We start from the raw sequence: 19,391 nt of genomic DNA, 5'->3' as shown, positions 1-19,391 counted from the left end.
GAGTCATCTTTTCACATCAGGTGGCCAAAGTATTGGAGTTTCAGCTTCAGCAACAGTCCTTCCAATGAATATTCAGGACTGATTTCCTTTAGGATGGACTGGTTGGATCTTGCAGTTCAAGGGACTCTCAAGAGTCTTCTCCAACACCACAGTTCAAAAGCATCAATTCTTTGGTGCTCAGCTTTCTTTATGGTCCAACTCTTATGTCCATACATGACTACTGGAAACACCATAGCCTTGACTAGATGGACCTTTGTGAACAAAGTAATATCTCTGCTTTTTAATATGTTGTCTAGGTTCGTCACAGCTTTTCTTCCAAGGAGTAAACATCTTTTAATTTCATGGCTGCAGTCACCATCTGCAGTGATTTTGGAGCCCCCCAAAATAAAGTCTGACACTGCTTCCATTGTTTCCTCATCTATTTCCCATGAGGTGATGGGATCAGATGCCATGATCTTAGCTTTCTGAATGTTGAGCTTTAAGCCAACTTTTTCAGTCTCCTCTTTCATTTTCATCAAGAGGCTCTTTAAGTATTCTTCATTTTCTGCCATAAGGATGGTGTCATCTGCATATCTGAGCTTATTGATATTTCTCCCGGCAATCTTGATTCCAGCTTGTGCTTCATTCGCCCCAGCATTTCTCATGATGTACTCCGCATATAAGTTAAATAAGCAGGGTAACAATATACAGCCTTGGCGTTCTCCTTTTCCTATTTGGAACCAGTCTGTTGTTCCATGTCCAGTTCTGTTGCCTCTTAACCTGCATACAGGTTTCTCAAGAGGCAGGTCAGGTGGTCTGGTATTCCCATTGCTTGAAGAATTTTCCACAGTTTGTGGTGATCCACACAGTCAAAGGCTTTGGCATAGTCAATAAAGCAGAAGTAGATGTTTTTCTGGAACTCTCTTGCTTTTTTGACAATCCAGCCAATGTTGGCAATTTGATCTCTGGTTCCTCTGCCTTTTCTAAAGCCAGCTTGAACATCTGGAAGTTCATGGTTCACATATTGCTGAAGCCTGGCTTGGAGAATTTTGAGCATTACTTTGCTAGTGTGTGAGGTGAGTACAATTGTGTGACAGTTTGAGCATTCTTTGGCATTGCCTTTCTTTGGGATTGGAATGAAAACTGACCTTTTCCAGTGCTGTGGCTGCTGCTGAGTTTTCCAAATTTTCTGGCATATTGAGTACAGTACTTTCACAGCATCATTGGTTGGACTTACTGACTCATTTCTACGGACAAGAACATAGAAGTGATGGCATGTTATCTCAAGATAAGTTGTAAAAAGACAGTGGCTTCAGTCTCCAGTGTTCTCTCTCACTCAAGGTTACTCACCCTGGAGGAGCCAGCTGCCATGCTGTGAGCTGCCCTTGTGGGGAAGTCCCCATGGCAAAAATGTATATCTCCTGCCAACAGCCAATGAGAACATGAGACCTACCAACAGCCGCATGAGTGAGCCTGGATATGCTGGCAGCCCCCAGCCCAAAACTTGACTGCAGCCTTGGGAGAGACTCTGAGTCAAAATCACCCAGTCTAGCTGCACCCAGATTCCTGACTCATAGAACTTTTGAGATAATAAATGTTTGTTGCTTTAAGCCAACTGAGTGTGGTGGTAATTTGCTTAGCAGCCCTGTATAATCAATAAAGAGCTTCCCTAGTGGCTCAGTGGTAAGGAATTTGCCTGCAATGCAGGAGACCTGGATTTGATCCCTGGGTTGGGAATATCCTCTAGAGAAGGAAATGGCAAGCCTCTCCAGTATTCTTGCCTGGAAAATCCCATGGACAGAGTCCTTGGGATCACAAGAGTTAGATAAGACTTAGTGACTAAACTACCACCACCATAGTTAATAAAGCAAAAAAAAAAAAAAAAGGCTATGAGCCAAGAAAAGCTTGACTGAAGTCTACTTGAGTAACACAGCTGTGCAACGGTGGACAATTTAACCTCTTTGAGCCTCCACTTCCTCATCTATGAAGCAGAATAATGGTTATTACCTTGCAAGACTATTAACATTATTCAATTGAATAGCATTTACTAAGTGACTAGTGAAAGGTCTAAGATAATTTGGGTGCTGTTGGGCTATATCCCACAAGCCTGCAAGCCCTATACTTTCTTATCCTCAAGACCAAAGAAAGAGCCTGGAGTCAGTGACAGAGACATAAATGGTCTAATGGATGGGGCGATCTTATATGTATGAAGCAAGGTCCCGGAACAACATCCCACTGTGTGTGGCCGATGGCAGGCAAGACATAGCAGCAGGCTTTGCTCCGTGGTGGGGTAGGGGTTGGGGGATAGAGAGGGTAGTGTGTGCATGTTTTCACTTATAAGTGGGATTGACAGTCAGGTTGACAGTCTGTTACCAGGGAAGCCCACAGAGGAAGATGCCCTTCGCTGCTATCATAGTGGAGATGGTTCTGATCTAAAGATTAGAACCATCACTTGCTGGGTCTGAAGGCAAGTCCTGATTAGGCTCTGTGATTATGAGGGAAGGTCAGACTGGTGAGTAGGATGTTAACGAAGCAGGAGCTGGTCAAGCAGCGGATGTACAGAGAGAAAGAGAGCAGCCATTTTGAGTGTCCTGATCATTCAGATGCTAATCTAATATTTCCTGTCTCATTACCCCCTCTCAGTACTCCCTTTAATCCCATCTTTCTTCTTTATCACCCTTTATTGAGGAAGTATTTGAAACAATAGTGAGAGTGGAAAATTTTGAGTCCAATGGTGTTTAAGGAGACAGGATATAGCAGAATCTCAAACATAGTGACGCTAACACTTGACCTAGAGGTGCAGGAAGAGACGAGCAGTCACCCCTAAAGGTGCATTTTCTTGCCAACAGGTTTGTTTTCTGATTTCATTACAGGACAGGTTATAAAGATATACAGGTGTTTAGTTATCTCTTCCCCCTAAACTGAATATTCTCAGAGTGATGAATGAAAGATGAGCTCAAGTTGCCATGATTTTCCCCATAGTGTTAAATATACAATGTCTTCTCCCAACATTTCTGAAACTAATTTTATTCTTTTTCTGGGGAAGAATAAAACCGAAGAAAAGAGCAAACCAGAGGTTTAGCAGCCTTTGGCAGCTCCTGTGAGGTATACAGAAGCCCCAGGTTCCCAGCTGAGAGCAGGGTCTAACATCTGAAATGAAACAAAAGCATTTATTGACTGTTAGGCAGACAGACAGAGGAGCCTGGTGGGCTACAGTCCATGGGGTTGCAAAGAGTTGGACATGACTAAGCACACACACGCACACAAGCAAACAGCATAAATTTCCTGATACTCCAAGGCCAGTCCTAAATTCATCTTCATTAAAAGTTTGGATATAGGGCTTTCCTGGTGGCTCAGAGCTATAGAATCTGCTTACCAACGCAGGAGATGCAAGGTTGATCCCTGGTCCAGGAAGATCCCACATGCTGTGGAGCAACTAAGCCCATGCCCCACAATTATTGGGCCTGTGCTCTAGAGCCTGGGAGCTGCAAATACTGAGCCCACACATCCCAACTACTGAAGCCTGCACGCCCTAGAGCCCATGCTCTGCAATAAGAGAAGCCATCGCAATAAAAAGCCTGTGCACTGCAACTGCAGAGTAGCCAGCTAGCCACAAGTAGAGAAAAGCTCGAGCCGCAACGAAGACCCAGCACAGCCAACAATAAGTTTGTTTACAGAATTGCAGGTGTCGAAGAGCACTAGAAACAGAGTGAGAACCACCTGCTGGTCCTCTGTCATCCATTCGCCACGTGACCATGAACTTAGCTAACAATATTTCTGAAGTTAAAAGAGAGGAAGAAATGGTCCCTAAGATTCCTTCTAGTGAAAAAATCCATTAAACTAGTTATAGTCTTTCATTTTCCTTCCCCTTCCCGGCCTCCTGCTCCCTGAACTGAGCCTTCTATTCAGATATGTCTGAACCAGGAACAAATAAATATAACATTATGCTGTAATTTAGAGCACATAAAGTCTGCTTTTGATTATAAAATCTGGATTTAGAATGAGAACTCCTGATAGCCTGTAGTGGTGGGAACAAAATGTATATGGAGTTAGGCATGGGGATAAAATTAAAGCCCTGTATCCCTCAGTATGAAGTCAACAGACAGTGCTTAACACGGAAAAGTGGAGAAGTAGCAATACACAGATGCTATTGAGAGATAAGGAAATAAATATCAAAAGAATTGACTGAAGACTTAAAACTGAATGAGTCTGGGAAAAAAGGGGACTGCTATTCTTTATAACAACACTATTAAAATATCAATTCTTTGAAGTAAATACTTTAAACTTTGATAAAACCTAAAACTAAAACTAAATAAGCATATTCTCTCAAAAAATAAAAACATTTAAGCTGTAGTGGGTATGTAGTTGGTATGCAGGCAGACATTAGATTAGATTAGTCGCTATGAGGTAGGCCCATGTAAACACTGCAAGCCAGGATGAGAGTTTTAGTCTTTATTCTAAAATCTGTGGAAAACCCCCAGATGCCACACGATCAGATTTGCTATTGAAAACAGCAATCCATAAGACTAAAATTCAGGAGAAGAGGGATCTAGACAGTTTACTGTAACTGTCACATCTAGAGGCGGAGCCTAATGGCTCTAATAAATAACTGATGAATGAATGAAAGTCCATTTCCTTCTGCATGTCTGTTTTCTCATCTGTATTATGGGGAGACTAAACCTGCTTCTTACCTTGTCTGCCCTCATTTTTATATATTCCCAAGAACACTGGGAAGATAAATGATGTAATAAATATAAAATATCTTGAGTATCTTACGAAGCACCAGTCCTTAAGAGTGGTAGCAAAAAGATCCTGGTAGGCTGAGAAGTAAAACATCTGTAAATTACATTAAATATAAATATCTATATCTGCTCTAGTTTATGACGGTAGAATTATCATGAATGAAATAGGGAGGGACTGAGAGTCCACTTCAGAAAAACTGATTCCTGAAACTGTTTTTCCATTTGCATTTAAAGATGTTTAGACTAAAGTAAACATTTTCTTCTTGGGAGCACACTATAAATGCAGCCTAGTCAATGGCAACCCACTCCAGTACTCTTGCCTGGAAAATTCCATGGATGGAGGAGCCTGGTAGGCTACAGTCCAAGGGCTTGCAAAGAGTCGGACACGACTGAGCGACTTTACTTTCTTTCTTTCTATGGTTTCTTTTGGAGAAAGAAATGGCAACCCACTCCAGTGTTCTTGCCTGGGGAATCCCATGGATGGAGGGGCCTGGTAGGCTGCGGTCTATGGGGTTGCAAAGTCAGACACGACTAAGCAATAACACACACAGTCAATATGTCAGGATGTGTGTGCATGTGTGTGTGTGTGTGTATCTGTGTGTATACACACACATATGTATTGCACATTTATCATATGAGCATGCTTTCTAGAAAAATTTATGTGAGCCACAGGAGTTTGTCATAAGCAATAAAATCTTTTATGTGGATTCTTTCCTTCTTTCCAAGGGGATTTCTCTCTCTCCTTTTTTTTTCCCCCCACAACTCAGTTTCAGACTCAAGTGAGTCCCTGCTGCTATTTTTTCCCCAGTCACTTCTGTCTTCCTTGCCTTTGCCAGAGCATGCTGAAGTGAAAGGCGGGCCATTCCTGGACTGGTATTTGCTGATTAAATGAGGACTTTTGGCATCACTGGCCTTTTGCAGCTTGGCAGGTCATGAAGAACTGGAGGAAACATTCCCATCCCATATTACTAGTGACAGAATTCAGGTGATTACCGAACACAGAAGTTCATGGAAATATTAACATTCCCCTGAGAGATTACCGTTGAAAGGACGAACCATGAGGGATATTTGAAGTGTATAAAAGGCCTTCTTTGCCTCACTCCATCTCTTACTGTCAGAGCTGGATACTTTCAGCCTAAAGTTTGCACTCTGCCTTTGTGGCACTGAAATAGCCTCACTTTACCTTGACATTGCCAGGCACCCAAGCACTGAACTTGAGATTCACCATAATAGCTCTAGCCTCACTCCCCCTGCATCTGTCCTTCTGCCTCACTCATTCTACCTTACAAATATGAAAAAATCTTCTCATGTGTTAACTAAAAATTAATTCCATCAGTCTTTCATTTGTTTGCAGAGAAATAGAAAAAGTGGAAGATTTATAAAGTGGAAAATACAAAACATTATTGAAAGAAATTAAAGGCCTAAATAAACAGGTCAATCCCATGTTCATGGATCAAAAGATTTAAGGTTGTTAAGAGAGCAATACTCCCCCAAACTGATTTACAGATGTGACATATTCTATTAAAATCTCAGCTGCCTTTTTTTTTTTTTTTTTCAGAAATTAACAAGCTGTTCCTAAATTCATATGGAAATCAAGGGATCCAAAATAGCCAAAACAATCTTTAAAAAGAAAAAAGTTAGAAGACTCATACGTCCTGATCTGAAGACTTTCTATAGATCTATAGTAATCATGGCAGTGTGATTTTGGCATAACGAAAGACATACTGATCAATGGAATAAAACTGATGGGAGAGAAATAAACTCTTACATTTATGTTAAAGAACAAGGGTGCCCAAACAATTCAATGTGTAAAGAATTATCTTCCACAAAGGGTGCTAAGACAACTAGATATTCACCTGGAATGAATGAAGTTGAACCCCTTACCTTAAAGCATATACAGAATTAAGTGGAAATGGATTATAGACCTCAATGTAAGAGCTAAAACAATAAAAGAAAGCATAGGTGTAAATTTTTGTGATTTGGATTATATAATCATTTTTTAAGATTGCCAAAGCATAAACGTACACAAAAACATTGGATTTCGTCAAAAATTTAAAATTTTCATACTTCAAAGATGCCATCAAGAAAGTAAAAGACAACTCAGAGGATTAGAGAAAATACTTGCAAATCATATATCTGCTAAGAGATTAGTATTCAGTGTCTGTAAACAATACATAATTCAAGGATAAAAGACAAATAATCCAATAAAAAATTAATTTGAATAGAAACTACTCTGGAAGAGATGTGCAAATGGGCAATAAGCTCATGAAAAGATGTCCAACATCATTAGTCATTAGATAAGTGAAAATCAAAACCACAATGAGATACAATTTTGTATGTACTAGGATGGCTACAATCAAAAAGACAGATTATAACAAGCATTGACTAGTAAGTGGAGAAAGTAGGAATACCATTTAGAGGCAAATATCTAGGAGAACTGAAAACATGTCAACACAGAAACTTATACACAAATGTTCATAGTGGCATTATAATAATAGACCAAAAGTAGAAGCTGCAAACATCTATCAGTTGATGAATGAATAAACAAAATGATACATCCATACAGTGGATATACAAAGCAGTATAGCTATCAGTCAGTTCAGTCAGTTCAGTTCAGTCATTCAGTCGTGTCCGACTCTTTGTGACCCCATGAATCGCAGCACGCCAGGCCTCCCTGTCCATCACCAACTCCTGGAGTTTACTCAAACTCATGCCCATTGAGTCGGTGATGCCATCCAGCCATCTCATCCTCTGTCGTCCCCTTCTCCTCCTGCCCCCAATCCCTCCCAGCATCAGGGTCTTTTCCAATGAGTCAACTCTTCGCATCAGGTGGCCAAAGTACTGGAGTTTCAGCTTCAGCATCAGTCCTTCCAATGAACACCCAGGACTGATCTCCTTTAGGATGGACTGGTTGGATCTCCTAGCAGTCCAAGGGACTCTCAAGAGTCTTCTCCAACACCATAGTTCTGGATTATTCAGTCATAAATAATGAAGCATTGATACATGCTGTAATATGGATGGGCCTTGAAAACATACTAAGTGAAAGAAGTCATACACAAAAGTCTAAATATTATGTGACTTCACTTACCTGAAATGTCTAAAATAGTGAAATTCATAGAGATAGAAATTAATAGATAAGTAGTCTTCACCCAGGCACCACTATGCTGGGACTCATGGGTTGTGTGGCTGCTACCTGGGCCTCAGGGTCCTTGTGGGGATTCAGCCCTTCAGCACTGCTGCTACAAGCCCAGCTCTTTCTGAGGGTCACCTCAGTAGTGCTCCAGGCTGTCAGAGACTATGCTAAGCAAACACCTCCATTGCCAAAGGCATGTTCCACCACTGGGCACATGGTGGCTATCATTGGTGCAGTGGGAGATGTCCAATTTGGTGAGGAGCTACCACCCATCCTAAATGCCCTGGAAGTGCAAGGCAGGGAAACCAAGCTGGTTTTGGAGATGGCCCAGTCTTTGAGTGAGAGAACAATAAGGACCATTGCCATGGATGGTATGGAAAGCATAGTTAGAGGCCAGAATGTCCTGGATTCTGGTGCATCAATCAAAATTCCTGTTGGCCCTGAGACCTCAGGTAGATTTGTGAATGTCACTGGAGAACCTCTGATGAGAGGGGTCCTATCAAAACCAAACAATTCATTGCTATTCATGCTGAAGCTCCTTAATTCATGGAGATGAATTTTGAGCAGGAAATTCTGGCTGCTAGTATTAAGATTGTGGATCTGCTGGCTCCCTATGTCAAAGGTGGCAAAATTGAGCACTTTGCTGGTGCTGGAATTGGGAAGACAGTACTGATCATAGAGCTAATCAACAATGTTGTTAAGCCTGTGGTGGGTACTCTGTGTTTGCTGGTGTTGGTGAGAGGATGCAAGAGGATAATGACTTATACCATGAAATGATTGAGTCTGGTGATATCAACTTAAAAAATTCTACCTCTAAGGTAGCACTGATGTATGATCAAATGAATGAACTGCTTGGTGCTCGAGTTTGGGCAACTCTGACTATGTTGACGTAGCTGAATACTTCAGAGACCAAGAAGGTCAAGATGTATTGTTGCTTATTGATAACATCTTTTGTTTCACCCAGGCTGGCTCAGAGATATTGGCTTTATTGGGCAGAAGCCCTTCTGCAGTGGATTATCAGCCTACCCTGGCCACTGACATGTGTACCACGCAGGAAAGAATAACCACCACCCAAAAGGGCTCTATCACACCTCTAAGGCTATGTACACGCCTGCTGATGACTTGACTGGCCCTGTCCCTGCCACTACTCTTGTCCATGTGGACATGCACCACTGTGTTGTCCCATGTTATTGCTGAGCTGGGCGTCTATCCAGCTATGGATTCTCTGGACTCCACCTCTTGCATCATGAGTCCCATTGTTGGCAATGAGCATTATGATGTTGCCTCTGGGGTGCAAAAGATCCTGTTGTTATTGCTGCTTAGATGCTAAGTCATGTCTGACTCTTTTGTGACCCCGAGGACTGTAGCCCGCTAGGCTCCCCTGTCCATGGGATTTCCCAGGCAAGAATACTGGAGTAGTTTGCTATTTCCTTCTCCAGGAGATCTCCCTGACCCAGGGATCAAACCTGCATCTCCCACATTGCAGGTGGATTCTTTACTTCTGAGTCACCGGGGAAACCCAATTATGATAATAGGTAGTATTTATTGACACCTCAACATATTCCAGGTAGTGTGGCAAGCACTTTACATTATCCCCAACTGTTCCAATGATTCTCCTATGAATTGTTTCCATGCAAATGATCCTGTGTGTGTTAGTCATTCAGTTGTGTCCAACTCTTTGTGACCCCATGAACCACAGCCTGCCGGGCTCCTCTGAACATGGAATTCTCCAGGCAAGAGTATGGGAGTGGGCTACCATTTAAAGGACTACAAATCCCTTCAGGACATCATTGCCATCTTGGGTATGGATGAACTTTCTGAAGAAAAGTTAACTGTGTCCTGTGCATTGAAAATACAGCTTTTCTTGTCTCAGTCATTTCAGGTGGCAGAGGTCTTTACCTGTCATATGTGGTAACTGGTACCTCAAAGGAGATCATCAGAGGATACCAGCAGATTTTGGCAGATGAACACGACCATCTCCCAGAATGGGCCTCTATATGGTGCGACCCATTGAAGAAGCTGTGGCCAAAGCTGATAAGTGCACTGAAGAGCACTAGTGAGGGTGTCCTTCCAGCAAGCGGAGCACTCATCCTCCAGCCTGTCCCTCACCTTGCCCCTAACCCAAAAACCGCAGTTTTCTCTGTGGGCCACTTGAGAGGCTGTATTAAAGACATTGTATTCTGTCTGAAGAGTATTTAGAGTTTCTAGTGGTTCCCAAGGACTGGAGGGAGAGGGAAATGGAGAATGACTGTTAACAGACATGGACATTTTTGGAGGGAATGACAAAATGTTCTGGAATTAGGTATGATGGTTGTAAAACCTTGTGAGCATACTCAAAACCACTGAATTGGGCACTTTAAAATTTTATGGAATGTATTATATTGCAAAACAAATTTGCAAAGATTACTGTTAAAATGCATAATCAGTTCAGTTCAGTCACTCAGTCGTGTCCAACAGTTTGCAACCCATGGACTGCAGCACGCCAGGCCTCCCTGTCCATCACCAACTCCCAGACTTTACTCAAATTCATGTCCATTGAGTCAGTGATGCCATCCAACCATCTCATCCTCTGTCGTCCCCTTCTCCTCCTGCCCCCAATTCCTCCCAGCATTAGGGTCTTTCCCAATGAGTCAGCTTTTCGCATCAGGTGGCCAAAGTATTGGAGTTTCAGCTTCAGCATCAGTCCTTCCAATGAACACCCAGGACTGATCTCCTTTAGGATGGACTGGTTGGATCTCCTTGCAGTCCAAGGGACTCTCTAGACTATTCTCTAACATCACAGTTCAAAAGCATCAATTCTTTGGTGCTCAGCTATCTTTATGGTCCAACTCTCACATCCATACATGACTATTGAAAAAACAAGAGCCTTGATTAGACGGACATTTGTTGGCAAAGTAACGTGCTTTTTAATATGCTGTCTAGGCTGGTCATAACTTTTCTTCCAAGAAGCAAGTGTCTTTTAATTCCGTGGCTGCAGTCACTATCTGCAGTGATTTTGGAGCCCAGAAAAATAAAGTCAGCCACTGTTTCAACTGTTTCCCATCTATTTCCCATGAAGTGATGGGACCAGATGCCATGATCTTAGTTTTCTGAATGTTGAGCTTTAAGCCAACTTTTTCACTCTCCTCTTTCACTTTCATCAAGAGGCTTTTTAGTTCCTCTTCACTTTCTGCCATAAGGGTGGTGTCATCTGCATATCTGAGGTTATTGATACTTCTCCCAGCAATCTTGATTCCAGCTTGTGCTTCTTCCAGCCCAGAGTTTCTCATGATGTACTCTGCATATAAGTTAAAATCCAGCCCAGTGTTTCTCATGATGTACTCTGCATATAAGTTAAATAAGCAGGGTGAAAATATACAGCCTTGACGCACTATTTTCCTGAATTGGAACCAGTCTGTTGTTCCATGTCCAGTTCTAACTGTTGCTTCCTGACCTGCATACAGATTTCTCAAGAGGCAGGTCAGGTGGTCTGGTATTCCCATCTCTTGAAGAATTTTCCACAGTTTGTGGTGATCCACACAGTCAAAGACTTTGGCATAGTCAATAAAGCAGAAGTAGATGTTTTTCTGGAACTCTCTTGCTTTTTCGATAATCCAACGAATGTTGGTAATTTGATCTCTAGTTCCTCTGTCTTTTCTAAACCCAGCTTATACATCTGGAAGTTCATGGTTCACGTATTGCTGAAGCCTGGCTTGGAGAATTTTGAGCGTTACTTTACTAGAGTGTGACATGAGTGCAATTGTGTGGTAGTTTGAGCATTCTTTGGCATTGCCTTTCTTTGGGATTGGAATGAAAACTGACCTTTTCCAGTCCTGTGGCCACTGCTGAGTTTTCCAAATTTGCTGGAATATTGAGTGCAGCACTTTCACAGCATCACCTTTCAGGATTTGAAATAGCTCAACTGGAATTCCATCACCTCCACTAGCTTTGTTTGTAGTGATACTTCCTAAGGCCCTGTTGACTTTGCATTCCAGGATGTCTGGCTCTAGATGATTGATCATACCATCATGATTATTTGGGTTGTGAAGATCTTTTTTGTATAGTTCTTCTGTGTATTGCTGCCACATTTTCTTAATATCTTCTGCTTCTGTTAGGTCCCTACCATTTCTGTCCTTTATTGAGTCCATCTTTGTGTGAAATGTTCCCTTGATATCTCTAATTTTTTTGAAGAGATCTCTAGTTGTTCCCATTCTATTGCTTTCCTCTATTTCTTTGCACCGATCACTGAGGAAATCTTTCTCTCTCCTTGCTATTCTAGGGAACTCTGCATTCAAATGGGAATATCTTTCCTTTTCTCCTTTACTTTTCATTTCTCTTCTTTTCACAGCTATATGTAAGGCCTCCTCAGACAGCCATTTTGCTTTTTTGCATTTCTTTTCCACGGAGATGGTCTTGATCCCTATCTCCTGTACAATGTCACAAACCTCCGTCCATAGTTCATCAGGCACTCTGTCTATCAGATCTAGTCCCTTAAATCTAGTTCTCACTTACACTGTATAATCGTAAGGGGTTTGATTTAGGTCATACCTGAACGGTCTAACGGTTTTCCCTACTTTCTTCAATTTAAGTCTGAATTTGCCAATAAGGAGTTGGTGATCTGAGCCACAGTCAGCTCCCAGTCTTGTTTTTGCTGACTATAGAGAGCTTCTCCATCTTCGGCTACAAAGAATATAATCAATCTGATTTCGGTATTGACCATCTGGTGATGTCCATGTGTAGAGTTTTCTCTTGTGTTTTTGGAAGAGGGTGTTCACTTTGACCAGTGCGTTCTCTTGGGAAAATTCTATTAGCCTTTGCCCTGCTTCATTCTGTACTGACTTCCTACTTTTGCATTTCAGTCCCCTATAATGAAAAGGACATCTTTTTTGGATGTTAGTTCTAGAAGGTCTTGTAGGTCTTCACAGAACCATTCAACTTCAGCTTCTTCAGCGTTACTGGTTGGGGCATAGACTTGGATTACCGTGATATTGAATGGTTTGCCTTGGAAACGAACAGAGATCATTCTGTCATTTTTGAGATTGCATCCAAGTACTGCATTTCAGATTCTTTTGTTGACCATGATGGCTACTCCATTTCTTCTAAGCGATTCTTGCCCACAGTAGTAAATATAATGGTCATCTTAGTTCAGTTCACCCTGCCGAATCCGTTTTAGTTTGCTGATTCCTAAAATGTTGACGTTCACTCTTGCCATCTCCTGTTTGACCACTTCCAATTTGCCTTGATTCATGGACCTAACATTCCAGGTTCCTATGCAATATTGCTCTTTACAGCATCATACTTTGCTTCTATCACCAGTCTCATCCACAACTGGATGTTTTTTTTTGCTTTGGCTCCGTCTCTTCATTCTTTCTGGAGCTATTTCTCCACTGATCTCCAGTAGCATATTGGGCACCTACTGACCTGAGGAGTTCATCTTTCAGTGTCCTATCTTTTTGCCTTTTTATACAGTTCATGGGGTTCTCAAGGCAAGAATACTGAAGTGGTTTGCCATTCCCTTCTCCAGTGGACCACATTTTGTCAGAACTCTCCACATGACCCGTCCATCTTGGGTGGCCTTACACCCAAGGTGGCATGGCTTATAGTTTTGTTGAGTTAGACAAGGCTTTGGTCCATGTGATCAGATTGATTAGTTTTCTGTGATTGTGGTTTTCAGTCTGTCTGCCCTCTGATGGAGAAGGATAAGAGGCTTATGGATGCTTCCTGATGGGAGAGATAGACTGAGGGGGAAATTGGGTCTTGTTCTGATGGGTGGAGCCATGCTCAGTAAATATTTAATCCAATTTTCTGTTGATGGGTGGAGCCGTGTTCCCTCCCTGCTATACCTGGGGCCAAACTATGGTGGAGGTAATGAAGATAATTGTGACAAAAGATCCCATGCATGTACTGCTACACTCACTGCCTCCAACCCTGCAGCGGGTCACTACGGACCTACACCTCCACTGGAGACTCCTGGACACTCCTGCGCAAATGCATAATAATAGTGGCTAATATTTATTAAGTCCTTACTATGTCTGAGGCTAAAACAGACGATGGACTTCCCTTGTAGCTCAGTTGGTAAATAATCTGCCTACAGTGCAGATACCTGGGTTCAATTCCTGGGTTGGGAAGATTGCCTGGAGAAGGAAATGGCAACCCCCTCTGGTATTCTAGCTTGGAGAATCCCATGGACTGTCGCCTGCCAGGCTACTCTGTCCATGGGGTTGCATAACTTAGTGACTAAACCACCACCACAAAACAGACATTGGCTAACACTCTGTAGAATAAGATTTGTTAATAGGGAAAAACTAATGGAAAAATCAAATTTGTCAGACAAAATCTACCTCTATAAACTTAACACCAGCAGGAAAGCACCAAAAAATTAGCAGCAGCTATAATCAGAAAAAAGAAAACAAAAACAAACAAAAACAAATTGCCAAATCAAATATTTATTAAATATTTATGTGCTTAATCCTTATAAAATGCTCTTAATAAAATTTAAAAAAAGTGATGGAAAATTTTGGGATGCTTAATAGCACTTACAGGAAATTGTCTTAACAAAATTCATGATGGAAAATGCTTTCTTTAAAAAATTTGTTAGTGTCTCCATTTTACCCAGTCTCATCTTTAAATTTGTTCTCAATATATAATTAAGAAATTTGTTCTCAATTACATCAATAACTCATGCTTTTTTTTTTTTTTGCCAAGTAGTAATCCATGGTGTGAACATGGCACATTTTGAAAGGTATCTGAATTGTTTCCAGTTTTTGTAATATACAAACAAAACTTCTATAAAGATTTGTACCTAGATATCACATGAAAACAAATTTTCATTTCTGTGTAGTAAATGCCCAGAGTACAGTTCCTGGGTTGCATGATGGTAGCCACATGCTTAGTTTAAGAAACTGCCAAACTTTTTTTCCAGAGTGACTGTGCCAGTTCACACATTCACCAGCAATGTATGAGTGATCCAATTTCTCCACATCCCTGCCATCATCTGATGTTGTCACTATTTTTTATTTTAGTCATTCTGATAGGTGTAAAGTTAGTGACATTTCACTGTGGTTTTAATTTGCATTTTCCTAATGACTAATGATGTTGAGCAACTTTGCTTGCCATCTGCACATTTTCATCACTGAAATATCTGTATACATCTTCTGTCCATTTTCAGATGGGTTTGATTTGCTTTTTTACTATTGAGTTTTCAGAGTTTTTTACATATTCTAGATACTAGTCTTTTGTTAAGTTTGTGGTTTGCAAATATTTCCTCCCAGTCTGTAGCTTGTCTCTTTATTCTCTTAATAAGATATTTTGCAGAGCCAAAGATTTTAATTTTGCTGAAAGCTATTTCCTTTTATGGATTGTGGTTTTGGTGTCAAGTCTAAGAACTTGGCATTGTCCTAGATCACAAAGATTTTTCTCTTTTCTCCTAAAGGCTTTATATTTTTACATTTTACGCTTATGCCCGTAATCCATTTTGAGTTTGTTTTTGTATAAGGTATGAAATTTAGATCAAGGTTCATTATTTTGCCCTTGAATGACCAGTTGTTCCAACATTGTTTAGAAGTCTATGTTTCCTTTATTAGATTATTTTTACAATCCTGCCAAAAATCAGCTTGGCATATTTGTGTGAGTCTATTTCTGGGTTCTCTATTCTCCTCCATTGATCTGTGTGCCTACGCCTCTGCTGATACCACATAATCTTCATTACTGTATAATATCATAATATATCATATCATAATATCATACTATATAATATCAGTCAGGAAATTGGGGAGATTTTATTCTTCTTAAAATTTTTTTAGCTATCTCAGTTCCTTTGCATGTCCATATGAATTTTAGAATAACCTTGTGTGTATCTGCAAACAAATCTGGCAGGGAATTTAAAATGAATTTCATTAAACCAGTATATCAATTTGGGAAGACTTGACCTCTTTACTAAGTTAAGTTTTCCAATTCATGAACCTGGTATTATGTCTCTCCATTTATTTTGCTCTCCTTTGATTTGGTTTTCAGCATACAAGTCCTCTACATGCAGTGTTAGATTTGCACCTAAGTATTGCTTTTTCTAAGTGGTTGCAAATGGTATGGTGTTTTAAATTTCAGTGTCCATGCGTTCACTGCTAGTATATAGAAGTGCAGTTAGTTTTTAAACATTCATTTTGTAGTCTGTAACGTTGAAGACGTGAATTGGTTCTAGGCTTTTTGTTGTTGTTGATTCCTTGAGATTTTCTACAAAGAAAATCATCTTCAAAGAAGGACAGTTTTCTTTCCTTCTGGTCTGTATACATTTTATTCCCTTTCCTTAACTGTGGCAATAGCTAGAACTTCCAGTAACATATTGTACAAAAGGTGAAAGAAGACAATCTTGCCTTGCTCCTGATCTTAGAGGGCAAGCTGTAATTTTCAGATAAATGCTCAATTTCAAGATGAGGAAGTTTCCTTCTATTCCCAGTCTTCTCCATGTTTCTTATCATGAATAGGTGTTGAATACTGTCAGATATTTTTCCTTCACCAATTAGGATGATTGTGTGATTTTTCTTTAGCCTTAATAAAGTGGATCATGTTGACTAATTTTCAAATAATGAACCAGACTTCCATTGTGGAAGAGAGGGTGGACGTCTAGGTTCACTTGATCTTGATTGTATTGGTGGGGGTGTGGGATACCAGTTTTTCCTTTGGTTAGATTGGAGTAAAAGGGTTTTTGTTTAAAAGCTTCTTATCTAGGAAGGCTGCTCTTATCTAGTTAGGCTGCTCTTTCCTGGTACTCTGACTAGAGATAAAAGGTTGTTGTTGGGACTTTTTGTGTCTGAGCCTCTGGCACTTCCACAGAACTGACCTCACCACCACCCAGTCTGTGATGTGGACGCAAAAAGAAAACCTTGGAACTCGCCTCTATGTTGCTTTTTGCATCCCAAGACCCCTAGAGAGTCTGTCTGTTCTCTCTACCTTTCAGACTCTTATTTTATTTTGTTTTGTTCATATATAATCCAGGGGTTTTAATTGACCTAGAAAGAGAAAAACAAAGAAATATATCTACTCTAACTTCCTAACTTTGGAATCAGTGAAATCTGATTCCAAAATGTTATAGTGACTGGTTTACTGAAGAGGCTGGATCAGAAAGTAAGGAAGTTGGTTTTCTTTTATTGCTACCCTTCAAATTCACTCTGCCAGTCTCCCTACACTGGATGATATGGTGAGCAGATCCTCATATTTTTCAGATCAGTTTCAAGTGTCAACAGTCTTCATTTCTGGAGAAAAAAGGGTGTGGGTATGCTTAGTCGCTCAGTCGTGTCCGACTCTTTGAAGGCAAGAATACTCTCGTGGGTTTCCATTTCCTCTTCCAGGGGATCTGCTCGACACAGAAATTGAACCCGCGTCTCCCGTGTCTCCTGCGTTTCAGGCAGACTGTTTACCTGCTGAGCCATCAGGGAAGCCTCTCTGCTTGGCTCTGTTTTCTCTCCAGTTCTCTGACTGTTGCTTCTTTACCCTCTATGGTTGGGGGTCAGGAGAGGGAAAATTAAAGGAAAAGAGCAAAGTGTTATGTTACGGGCTAGAACTGCTGGAGTCAGGTGTGAGCGCCCTCTGCCTGGCAGATGCCCACATGTGGGTTTTTCTCTCTATGTGGCTTCTCCTGAGACCCTGCTCTGAGAAGACCATGGATGTTCCTCTGTCACGGGTGATACAGTCTCCGGGTGAGAGATTCCAGCTCCGGCAGCCATTGCCCCCCACCCCCCACCCCGGTCACTTGTGCTGGGTTCATTTGCCCCAGCTGGGCAGCATTCTCTCATGACAGTTCAAGCTCAGCTGCCTTCCATGATATCTGTGGAAAGAGCAGCCCACCCAACAGCAGCACTTGGTCCTCTTTCAATTCTCATAAACAGCTCTAGTCCCTCTCTTTCCTTCAGAATTTTCCAGAGGACATTCAGGCACTAGTGTCTGTGCTTTCCAAATTCCAAGGGACACAGTAGTGTTCTTCAACAACTCTTCCACCCCTTTCTGCTGTGTTGTCCTAGCAGCACTGGGGCGGCACTGCTGGCTGGAAGCAGAAATAAGAAACCTCCCTCCAGCTCCCACAAGGAATGTAGGGAACACACAGGACACTCCGATGAGCTGTTGTAAAGGAATCTTGACTCCCCAACATCCTCAGACAAGCTCCAGCTGGAGGTGGGGGATGGGACAAGGGCCATAGAACTGGTGTTGGGCCATCTCTTAGCACATCCTCTGTGGATGGTCTAGCAACTTCTTTAGAAAGAATTGTTTGTCTCCTTGGGGTCCTCAGGTGAAACTCTGCAAAGATAGGTAAAGTCCCGCTTAATATTCTGTCAGAGTGAGAAGGAAACCCTGTATTCTAAACCACACCCTCAGCCTATGAAGGAGTGGTTCTGAGACACAGGCTTATCCCCCAAATCACATTTATCTTCATGTACAGTTTGGGTTTTGAGCTGATCCATGGCTGACCCACTAGCTAAGACGTGGCCTGTTGTAATACAAGCAGTTGGGACACATGTGGAACCACATTTAGCACAGGCTGAATGCGATTACACAGAACAAACTGGACCTCAAAGAGCACACAACACCATAGGACAGCTGGGAAGTGGACAGCAGAAGGAAGGACTAGCTAGAACAATCTGAAACTCAGGAAGCTTTTTGAGCAATGGAAGTTATGTAAGTCTATGAAGCAAAAAGATGGCACTTCATAGAGCTGAGTGGGCTTCACGGCCTCAAGCATTGCCTCACACCAACAGCAAGTCTCCCTGGAGTGCCCAGGACAGGCCCGTGGTCCTGCATGTGTCATTTCAGCCTTGCTGGCGTTCTTATAACAAAGTCCAATGACATCATCTACAAAGTAAAGAACAAAGAGTTTTAGTTAATACTCATTATCTGATTCTGGTTGTCCCCATTCTGGTTACTAGAGTCCATATAAATGACGCACATGGATTACCAGTCTTCAAGGACTTGGAATAATAAAATGCAGGCAGTGGGCTTCCCTGGTGGGTGAGATGGTAAAGAACCTGCCTGCAAGGCAGGAGACCCGGGTTTGATCCTCAGGTTGGGAAGATTCCCTGGAGAAGGGAATAGCAACCCACTCCAGTATTCTTGCCTGGAGAACTCCATGGACAGAGGAGCCTGTTGGGCTATAGTCCATGGGGTCGCAAAGACATGACTGAGCAACTAACACTTTCACTTTCCTGAGATTATAGGGAGCATGGAAGGTGACTAAAGATCTTACAGTGCCCAGGATCATTATCACGAGCATCATTTGCTCTTGGACTGACAGTTGTAAGGAACGTTAGTTAGTGAGCTGCCCAGGTAAGAGAATAAACACCCGAGGAAGCTCGGGACCTGGAGAGGTAAGCTGGTTTGCCCCAGAGGTAAGCAGTGGGTGTGGCAGGCCGAGCAGCTGCCACGCAGATGTTTGGACCCCCGGTCCTCGGCTCTTTCCTCTGGCTGAGGGTGCATTATAGAGAGAACCTCGAAGGGTGAGCTCATCAATGGCCTGGAGATCACATGAGAAAATGGAATAGATGTTAACAGGACAGCATCGCCTTGCCATTCAT

General features: G+C 41.8%; 1 pseudogene; it reads left to right on the top strand.

The window, feature by feature from the left end:
• Window positions 1-7,882: 7,882 nt before the first annotated feature.
• LOC133040181 (ATP synthase subunit beta, mitochondrial-like) lies at window positions 7,883-9,911 on the top strand (annotated as a pseudogene).
• The last annotated feature ends 9,480 nt before the right edge of the window (window positions 9,912-19,391 follow it).

This window comes from Dama dama, chromosome 20 (genome assembly GCF_033118175.1).
Source record: "Dama dama isolate Ldn47 chromosome 20, ASM3311817v1, whole genome shotgun sequence".
Lineage (NCBI taxonomy): Eukaryota > Metazoa > Chordata > Mammalia > Artiodactyla > Cervidae > Dama > Dama dama.
This window is presented reverse-complemented; position numbering and strand designations above follow the sequence as displayed.